Below are 11031 nucleotides of genomic sequence, written 5' to 3' on the forward strand. Positions count from 1 at the left end.
GAAGGGAAATAAATTCCAAAAATTACATATGATACTCCACGTTTTTAGAGAAGGGAAAGAAATTCCAGAAATTACATATAATAGTCCACGTTTTTTGAGAAGTAAAAGAAATTTCATAAATTGCATATGATAATCCACATTTTTTGGAGAAGGGAAAGAAATTCCAGAAATTGCATATGATAGTCCACGTTTTTGGAGAAGGGAAAGAAATTTCACAAATTGCATATGATATACCATTTTTTTGGAAAAGGGAAGGAAATTCCATAAATTGCTTATGATAGTCCACGTTTATGGAAAAGGGAAAGAAATTTGTAGAAATTGCATATGATAGACCACGTTTTTCGAAGAAGGGAAAGAAATTCCAAAAATTACATATGATAGTCCACGTTTTTGGAAAAGAGATTTAAGTTTCAGAAATTACATATAATAGTCCATGTTTTTTGAGAAACGAAAGAAATTTGCAGAAATTGCATATGCTAGACCACGATTTTGGAGAAGGGAAAAAAACTTCCAGAAATTGCATATGATAGTCCATGTTTTTGAAGAAAGGAATAAGATTGCTGAAATTGTATATGAGAGTCCACATTTTCTGAGAAGGAAAATAAATTCCAAAAATTACATATGATAGTCCACATTTTTAGAGAAGGGAAAGAAATTCCCTAAATTACATATAATAGTCCACGTTTTTAGAGAAGGGAAAGAAATTTCATAAATTGCATATGATAGTCCACGTTTTTTGAGAAGGGAAAGAAATTTGTAGAAATTGAATATGATAGACCCTGTTTTTGGAGAAGGGGAAGAAATTTCAGAAATTGCATATGATAGACCATTTTTGTTCGAAAAGGGAAGGAAATTCCATAAATTGCATATGATAGTCCTCATTTTTGGAGAAGGGAAAGATATTTGTAGAAATAGCATCCGATAGACCACGTTTTTCGAAGAAGGGAAAGAAATTCTAAAAATTACATGTGATTGTCCACGTTTTTGGAGAAGGGATAGAAATTTCAAAAATTACATATAATAGTCTACGTTTATGGAGAAGGGAATGAAATTCCATAAATTGCATATGATAGTCTATGTTTTTTGAGAAGGGAAAGAAATTTGTAGATATTGCATATGATAGTCCGCGTTTTTTTTAGAAGGGAAAGAAATCCTACAAATTATATATGATAATTCACGTTTTTGGAGAAGGGAAAGATCTTTTAGAAAATGGATACGATAGACCACATTTTTGGAAACGGGAAAGAAATTCTAGAAATTGCTTATGATAGTCCACGTTTTTTGAGAAGGAAAAGAAATTTGCAGAAATTGCATATGCTAGACCATGTTTTTGGAGAAGGGAAAAAATTTCAGAAATTGCATATGATAGTCCATGTATTTGAAGAAAGGAAAAAGATTGCTGATATTGTATACGAGAGTCCACCTTTTCTGAGAAGGGAAATAAAATCCAAAAATTACATATGATAGTCCACGTTTTTAGAGAAGAAAAAGAAATTACATATAATAGTCCATGTTTTTTGAGAAGTAAAAGAAATTTCATAAATTGCATATGATAATCCACGTTTTTTGGAGAAGGGAAAGAAATTCCAGAAATTGCATATGATAGTCCACGTTTTTGGAGAAGGGAAAGAAATTTCAGAAATTGCATATGATAGACCATTTTTTTCGAAAAGGGAAGGAAATTCCATAAATTGCTTATGATAGTCCACGTTTATGGAAAAGGGAAAGAAATTTGTAGAAATTTCATATGATAGACCACGTTTTTCGAAGAAGGGAAAGAAATTCCAAAAATTACATATGATACTTCACGTTTTTGGAGAAGGGGTAGAAGTTTCAGAAATTACATATAATAGTCCATGTTTTTTGAGAAATGAAAGAAATTTGCAGAAATTTCATATGCTAGACCATGTTTTTGGACAAGGGAAAAAAATTCCAGAAATTGCATATGATAGTCCATGTTTTTGAAGAAAGGAAAAAGAATGCTGAAATTGTATATGAGAGTCCACATTTTCTGAGAAGGAAAATAAATTCCAAAAAGTACATATGATAGTCCACGTTTTTAGAGAAGGGAAAGAAATTCCCAAAATTACATATAATAGTCCACGTTTTTGGAGAAGGGAAAGAAATTTCATAAATTGCTTATGATAGTCCACGTTTTTTGAGAAGGGAAAGAAATTTGTAGAAATTGAATATGATAGACCCTGTTTTTTGAGAAGGGAAGGAAATTTCAAAAATTGCATATGATAGACCATTTTTGTTCGAAAAGGGAAGGAAATTCCATAAATTGCATATGATAGTCCTCGTTTTTGGAGAAGGGAAAGATATTTGTAGAAATTGCATACGATAGACCACGTTTTTCGAAGAAGGGAAAGAAATTCCAAAAAATACATATGATTATCCAAGTTTTTGGAGAAGGGATAGAAATTTCAGAAATTACATATAATAGTCCACGTTTTTGGAGAAGGGAATGAAATTCCATAAATTGCATATGATAGTCCATGTTTTTTGAGAAGGGAAAGAAATTTGTAGATATTGCATATGATAATCCATGTTTTTTTTAAAAGGGAAAGAAATCCTACAAATTATATATGATAATTCACGTTTTTGGAGAAGGGAAAGAAATTCTAGAAATTGGATACGATAGACCACATTTTTGGAGACGGGAAAGAAATTCTAGAAATTGCTTATGATAGTCCACGTTTTTTGAGAAGGAAAAGAAATTTGCAGAAATTGCATATGCTAGACCATGTTTTTGGAGAAGGGAAAAAATTTCAGAAATTGCATATGATAGTCCATGTATTTGAATAAAGGAAAAAGATTGTTGATTTTGTATACGAGAGTCCACCTTTTTTGAGAAGGGAAATAAATTCCAAAAATTACATATGATAGTCCACGTTTTTAGAGAAGGGAAAGAAATTCCAGAAATTACATATAATAGTCCACGTTTTTTGAGAAGTAAAAGAAATTTCATAAATTGCATATGATAATCCACATTTTTTGGAGAAGGGAAAGAAATTCCAGAAATTGCATATGATAGTCCACGTTTTTGGAGAAGGGAAAGAAATTTCAGAAATTGCATATGATATACCATTATTTTGGAAAAGGGAAGGAAATTCCATAAATTGCTTATGATAGTCCCCGTTTATGGAAAAGGGAAAGAAATTTGTAGAAATTGCATATGATAGACCATGTTTTTCGAAGAAGGGAAAGAAATTCCAAAAATTATATATGATAGTCCACGTTTTTAGAAAAGGGATTGAAGTTTCAGAAATTACATATAATAGTCCATGTTTTTTGAGAAACGAAAGAAATTTGCAGAAATTGCATATGCTAGACCATATTTTTGGAGAAGGGAAAAAAATTCCAGAAATTGCATATGATAGTCCTTGTTTTTAAAGAAAGGAATAAGATTGCTGAGATTGTATATGAGAGTCCATATTTTCAGAGAAGGAAAATAAATTCCAAAAATTACATATGATTGTCCACATTTTTAGAGAAGGGAAAGAAATTCCCAAAATTACATATAATAGTCCACGTTTTTGGAGAAGGGAAAGAAATTTCATAAATTGCATATGATAGTCCACGTTTTTTGAGAAGGGAAAGAAATTTGTAGAAATTGAATATGATAGACCCTGTTTTTGGAGAAGGGAAAGAAATTTCAGAAATTGCATATGATAGACCATTTTTGTTCGAAAAGGGAAGGAAATTCCATAAATTGCATATGATGGTCCTCGTTTTGGGAGAAGGGAAAGATATTTGTAGAAATAGCATACGATAGACCACGTTTTTCGAAAAAGGGAAAGAAATTCCAAAAATTACATGTGATTGTCCACGTTTTTGGAGAAGGGATAGAAATTTCAGAAATTACATATAATAGTCTACGTTTTTGGATAATGGAATGAAATTCCATAAATTGCATATGATAGTCCATGTTTTTTGAGAAGGGAAAGAAATTTGTAGATATTGCATATGATAGTCCACGTTTTTTTTAGAAGGGAAAGAAATCCTATAAATTATATATGATAATTCACGTTTTTGGAGAAGGGAAAGAAATTCTAGAAAATGGATACGATAGACCACATTTTTGGAAACGGGAAAGAAATTCTAGAAATTGCTTATGATAGTCCACGTTTTTTGAGAAGGAAAAGAAATTTGCAGAAATTGCATATGCTAGACCATGTTTTTGGAGAAGGGAAAAAATTTCAGAAATTGCATATGATAGTCCATGTATTTGAATAAAGGAAAAAGATTGTTGATTTTGTATACGAGAGTCCACCTTTTTTGAGAAGGGAAATAAATTCCAAAAATTACATATGATAGTCCACGTTTTTAGAGAAGAAAAAGAAATTACATATAGTAGTCCACGTTTTTTGAGAAGTAAAAGAAATTTCATAAATTGCATATGATAATCCACGTTTTTTGGAGAAGGGAGAGAAATTCCAGAAATTGCATATGATAGTCCACGTTTTTGGAGAAGGGAAAGAAATTTCAGAAATTACATATGATAGTCCACATTTTTGGAGAAGGGAAAGAAATTTCAGAAATTACATATGATAGTCCACGTTTTTGGAGAAGGGATAGAAGTTTCAGAAATTACATATAATAGTCCATGTTTTTTGAGAAATGAAAGAAATTTGCAGAAATTTCATATGCTAGACCATGTTTTTGGACAAGGGAAAAAAATTCCAGAAATTGCATATGATAGTCCATGTTTTTGAAGAAAGGAAAAAGAATGCTGAAATTGTATATGAGAGTCCACATTTTCTGAGAAGGAAAATAAATTCCAAAAAGTACATATGATAGTCCACGTTTTTAGAGAAGGGAAAGAAATTCCCAAAATTACATATAATAGTCCACGTTTTTGGAGAAGGGAAAGAAATTTCATAAATTGCTTATGATAGTCCACGTTTTTTGAGAAGGGAAAGAAATTTGTAGAAATTGAATATGATAGACCCTGTTTTTTGAGAAGGGAAGGAAATTTCAAAAATTGCATATGATAGACCATTTTTGTTCGAAAAGGGAAGGAAATTCCATAAATTGCATATGATAGTCCTCGTTTTTGGAGAAGGGAAAGATATTTGTAGAAATTGCATACGATAGACCACGTTTTACGAAGAAGGGAAAGAAATTCCAAAAAATACATATGATTATCCAAGTTTTTGGAGAAGGGATAGAAATTTCAGAAATTACATATAATAGTCCACGTTTTTGGAGAAGGGAATGAAATTCCATAAATTGCATATGATAGTCCATGTTTTTTGAGAAGGGAAAGAAATTTGTAGATATTGCATATGATAATCCATGTTTTTTTTAAAAGGGAAAGAAATCCTACAAATTATATATGATAATTCACGTTTTTGGAGAAGGGAAAGAAATTCTAGAAATTGGATACGATAGACCACATTTTTGGAGACGGGAAAGAAATTCTAGAAATTGCTTATGATAGTCCACGTTTTTTGAGAAGGAAAAGAAATTTGCAGAAATTGCATATGCTAGACCATGTTTTTGGAGAAGGGAAAAAATTTCAGAAATTGCATATGATAGTCCATGTATTTGAATAAAGGAAAAAGATTGTTGATTTTGTATACGAGAGTCCACCTTTTTTGAGAAGGGAAATAAATTCCAAAAATTACATATGATAGTCCACGTTTTTAGAGAAGGGAAAGAAATTCCAGAAATTACATATAATAGTCCACGTTTTTTGAGAAGTAAAAGAAATTTCATAAATTGCATATGATAATCCACATTTTTTGGAGAAGGGAAAGAAATTCCAGAAATTGCATATGATAGTCCACGTTTTTGGAGAAGGGAAAGAAATTTCAGAAATTGCATATGATATACCATTATTTTGGAAAAGGGAAGGAAATTCCATAAATTGCTTATGATAGTCCCCGTTTATGGAAAAGGGAAAGAAATTTGTAGAAATTGCATATGATAGACCATGTTTTTCGAAGAAGGGAAAGAAATTCCAAAAATTATATATGATAGTCCACGTTTTTGGAAAAGGGATTGAAGTTTCAGAAATTACATATAATAGTCCATGTTTTTTGAGAAACGAAAGAAATTTGCAGAAATTGCATATGCTAGACCATGTTTTTGGAGAAGGGAAAAAAATTCCAGAAATTGCATATGATAGTCCTTGTTTTTAAAGAAAGGAATAAGATTGCTGAGATTGTATATGAGAGTCCATATTTTCAGAGAAGGAAAATAAATTCCAAAAATTACATATGATTGTCCACATTTTTAGAGAAGGGAAAGAAATTCCCAAAATTACATATAATAGTCCACGTTTTTGGAGAAGGGAAAGAAATTTCATAAATTGCATATGATAGTCCACGTTTTTTGAGAAGGGAAAGAAATTTGTAGAAATTGAATATGATAGACCCTGTTTTTGGAGAAGGGAAAGAAATTTCAGAAATTGCATATGATAGACCATTTTTGTTCGAAAAGGGAAGGAAATTCCATAAATTGCATATGATGGTCCTCGTTTTGGGAGAAGGGAAAGATATTTGTAGAAATAGCATACGATAGACCACGTTTTTCGAAAAAGGGAAAGAAATTCCAAAAATTACATGTGATTGTCCACGTTTTTGGAGAAGGGATAGAAATTTCAGAAATTACATATAATAGTCTACGTTTTTGGATAATGGAATGAAATTCCATAAATTGCATATGATAGTCCATGTTTTTTGAGAAGGGAAAGAAATTTGTAGATATTGCATATGATAGTCCACGTTTTTTTTAGAAGGGAAAGAAATCCTATAAATTATATATGATAATTCACGTTTTTGGAGAAGGGAAAGAAATTCTAGAAAATGGATACGATAGACCACATTTTTGGAAACGGGAAAGAAATTCTAGAAATTGCTTATGATAGTCCACGTTTTTTGAGAAGGAATAGAAATTTGCAGAAATTGCATATGCTAGACCATGTTTTTGGAGAAGGGAAAAAATTTCAGAAATTGCATATGATAGTCCATGTATTTGAATAAAGGAAAAAGATTGTTGATTTTGTATACGAGAGTCCACCTTTTTTGAGAAGGGAAATAAATTCCAAAAATTACATATGATAGTCCACGTTTTTAGAGAAGCAAAAGAAATTACATATAGTAGTCCACGTTTTTTGAGAAGTAAAAGAAATTTCATAAATTGCATATGATAATCCACGTTTTTTGGAGAAGGGAGAGAAATTCCAGAAATTGCATATGATAGTCCACGTTTTTGGAGAAGGGAAAGAAATTTCAGAAATTGCATATGATAGTCCACATTTTTGGAGAAGGGAAAGAAATTTCAGAAATTACATATGATAGTCCACGTTTTTGGAGAAGGGATGGAAGTTTCAGAAATTACATATAATAGTCCATGTTTTTTGAGAAATGAAAGAAATTTGCAGAAATTTCATATGCTAGACCATGTTTTTGGACAAGGGAAAAAAATTCCAGAAATTGCATATGATAGTCCATGTTTTTGAAGAAAGGAAAAAGATTGCTGAAATTGTATATGAGAGTCCACATTTTCTGAGAAGGAAAATAAATTCCAAAAATTACATATGATAGTCCACGTTTTTAGAGCAGGGAAAGAAATTCCCAAAATTACATATAATAGTCCACGTTTTTTGAGAAGGGAAAGAAATTTCATAAATTGCTTATGATAGTCCACGTTTTTTGAGAAGGGAAAGAAATTTGTAGAAATTGAATATGATAGACCCTGTTTTTTGAGAAGGGAAGGAAATTTCAGAAATTGCATATGATAGACCATTTTTGTTCGAAAAGGGAAGGAAATTCCATAAATTGCATATGATAGTCCTCGTTTTTGGAGAAGGGAAAGATATTTGTAGAAATTGCATACGATAGACCACGTTTTTCGAAGAAGGGAAAGAAATTCCAAAAAGTACATATGATTATCCAAGTTTTTGGAGAAGGGATAGAAATTTCGGAAATTACATATAATAGTCCATGTTTTTGGAGAAGGGTATGAAATTCCATAAATTGCATATGATAGTCCATGTTTTTTGAGAAGGGAAAGAAATTTGTAGATATTGCATATGATAGTCCATGTTTTTTTGTTAGAAGGGAAAGAAATCCTACAAATTATATATGATAATTCACGTTTTTGGAGAAGGGAAAGAAATTCTAGAAATTGGATACGATAGACCACATTTTTGGAAACGGGAAAGAAATTCTAGAAATTGCTTATGATAGTCCATGTTTTTTGAGAAGGAAAAGAAATTTGCAGAAATTGCATATGCTAGACCATGTTTTTGGAGAAGGGAAAAAATTTCACAAATTGCATATGATAGTCCATGTATTTGAAGAAAGGAAAAAGATTGTTGATATTGTATACGAGAGTCCACCTTTTCAGAGAAGGGAAATAAATTCCAAAAATTACATATGATACTCCACGTTTTTAGAGAAGGGAAAGAAATTCCAGAAATTACATATAATAGTCCACGTTTTTTGAGAAGTAAAAGAAATTTCATAAATTGCATATGATAATCCACATTTTTTGGAGAAGGGAAAGAAATTCCAGAAATTGCATATGATAGTCCACGTTTTTGGAGAAGGGAAAGAAATTTCAGAAATTGCATATGATATACCATTTTTTTGGAAAAGGGAAGGAAATTCCATAAATTGCTTATGATAGTCCACGTTTATGCAAAAGGGAAAGAAATTTGTAGAAATTGCATATGATAGACCACGTTTTTCGAAGAAGGGAAAGAAATTCCAAAAATTACATATGATAGCCCATGTTTTTGGAAAAGGGATTGAAGTTTCGGAAATTACATATAATAGTCCATGTTTTTTGAGAAACGAAAGAAATTTCAAGAAATTGCATATGCTAGACCATGTTTTTGGAGAAGGGAAAAAAATTCCAGAAATTGCATATGATAGTCCATGTTTTTGAAGAAAGGAATAAGATTGCTGAAATTGTATATGAGAGTCCACATTTTCTGAGAAGGAAAATAAATTCCAAAAATTACATATGATAGTCCACATTTTTAGAGAATGGAATGAAATTCCCAAAATTACATATAATAGTCCATGTTTTTGGAGAAGGGGAAGAAATTTCATAAATTGCATATGATAGTCCACGTTTTTTGAGAAGGGAAAGATATTTGTAGAAATAGCATACGATAGACCACGTTTTTCGAAGAAGGGAAAGAAATTCCAAAAATTACATGTGATTGTCCATGTTTTTGGAGAAGGGATAGAAATTTCAGAAATTAGATATAATAGTCTACGTTTTTGGAGAAGGGAATGAAATTCCATAAATTGCATATGATAGAGCATGTTTTTTGAGAAGGGAAAGAAATTTGTAGATATTGCATATGATAGTCCATGTTTTTTTTAGAAGGGAAAGAAATCCTACAAATTATATATGATAATTCACGTTTTTGGAGAAAGTAAAGAAATTCTAGAAAATGGATACGATAGACCACATTTTTGGAAACGGGATAGAATTCTAGAAATTGCTTAAGATAGTCCACGATTTTTGAGAAGGAAAAGAAATTTGCAGAAATTGCATATGCTAGACCATGTTTTTGGAGAAGGGAAAAAATTTCAGAAATTGCATATGATAGTCCATGTATTTGAAGAAAGGAAAAAGATTGTTGATATTGTATACGAGAGTCCACCTTTTCTGAGAAGGGAAATAAATTCAAAAAATTACATATGATAGTCCACGTTTTTAGAGAAGGGAAAGAAATTCCAGAAACTTCATATAATAGTCCACGTTTTTTGAGAAGTAAAAGAAATTTCATAAATTGCATATGATAATCCACGTTTTTTGGAGAAGGGAAAGAAATTCCAGAAATTCCATATGATAGACCATGTTTTTGGAGAAGGGAAAGAAATTGCAGAAATTGCATATGCTAGACCATGTTTTTGGAGAAGGGAAAAAAGTTCCAGAAATTGCATATGATAGTCCATGTTTTTTAAGAAAGGAATAAGATTGCAGAAATTGTATATGAGAGTCCACATTTTCTGAGAAGGAAAATAAATTCCAAAAATTACATATGATAGTCCACATTTTTAGAGAAGGGAAAGAAATTCCCAAAAATTACATATAATAGTCCACGTTTTTTGAGAAGGGAAAGAAATTTGTAGAAATTGAATATGATAGACCCTGTTTTTGGAGAAGGGAAAGAAATTTCAGAAATTGCATATGATAGACCATTTTTTTTCGAAAAGGGAAGGAAATTCCATAAATTGCATATGATAGTCCTCGTTTTTGGAGAAGGGAAAGATATTTGTAGAAATAGCATACGTTAGACCACATTTTTCGAAGAAGGGAAAGAAATTTAAAAAATTACATGTGATTGTCCACATTTTTGGAGAAGGGATAGAAATTTCAGAAATTACATATAGTCTACGTTTTTGGAGAAGTGAATGAAATTCCATAAATTGCATATGATAGTCCATGTTTTTTGAGAAGGGAAAAAGATTGCTGATATTGTATACGAGAGTCCACCTTTTCTGAGAAGGGAAATAAATTCCAAAAATTACATATGATAGTCCACGTTTTAGAGAAGGGAAAGAAATTACATATAATAGTCCACGTTTTTTGAGAAGTAAAAGAAATTTCATAAATTGCATATGATAATCCACGTTTTTTGGAGAAGGGAATGAAATTCCAGAAATGTCATATGATAGTCCATGTTTTTGGAGAAGGGAAAGAAATTTCAGAAATTGCATATGATAGACCATTTTTTTTGAAAAGGGAAGGAAATTCCATAAATTGCTTATTATAGTCCACGTTTATGGAAAAGGGAAAGAAATTTGTAGAAATTGCATATGATAGACCACGTTTTTCGAAGAAGGGAAAGAAATTCCAAAAATTACATATGATAGTCCACGTTTTTGGAGAAGGGATAGAAGTTTCAGAAATAACATATAATAGTCCATGTTTTTTTAGAAATGAATGAAATTTGCAGAAATTTCATATGCTTGACCATGTTTTTGGACAAGGGAAAAAAATTCCAGAAATTGCATATGATAGTCCATGTTTTTGAAAAAAGGAAAAAGATTGCTG

This window comes from Vicia villosa, linkage group LG4, assembly GCF_029867415.1.
Source record: "Vicia villosa cultivar HV-30 ecotype Madison, WI linkage group LG4, Vvil1.0, whole genome shotgun sequence".
In the NCBI taxonomy this organism is placed as follows: Eukaryota; Viridiplantae; Streptophyta; class Magnoliopsida; order Fabales; family Fabaceae; genus Vicia; species Vicia villosa.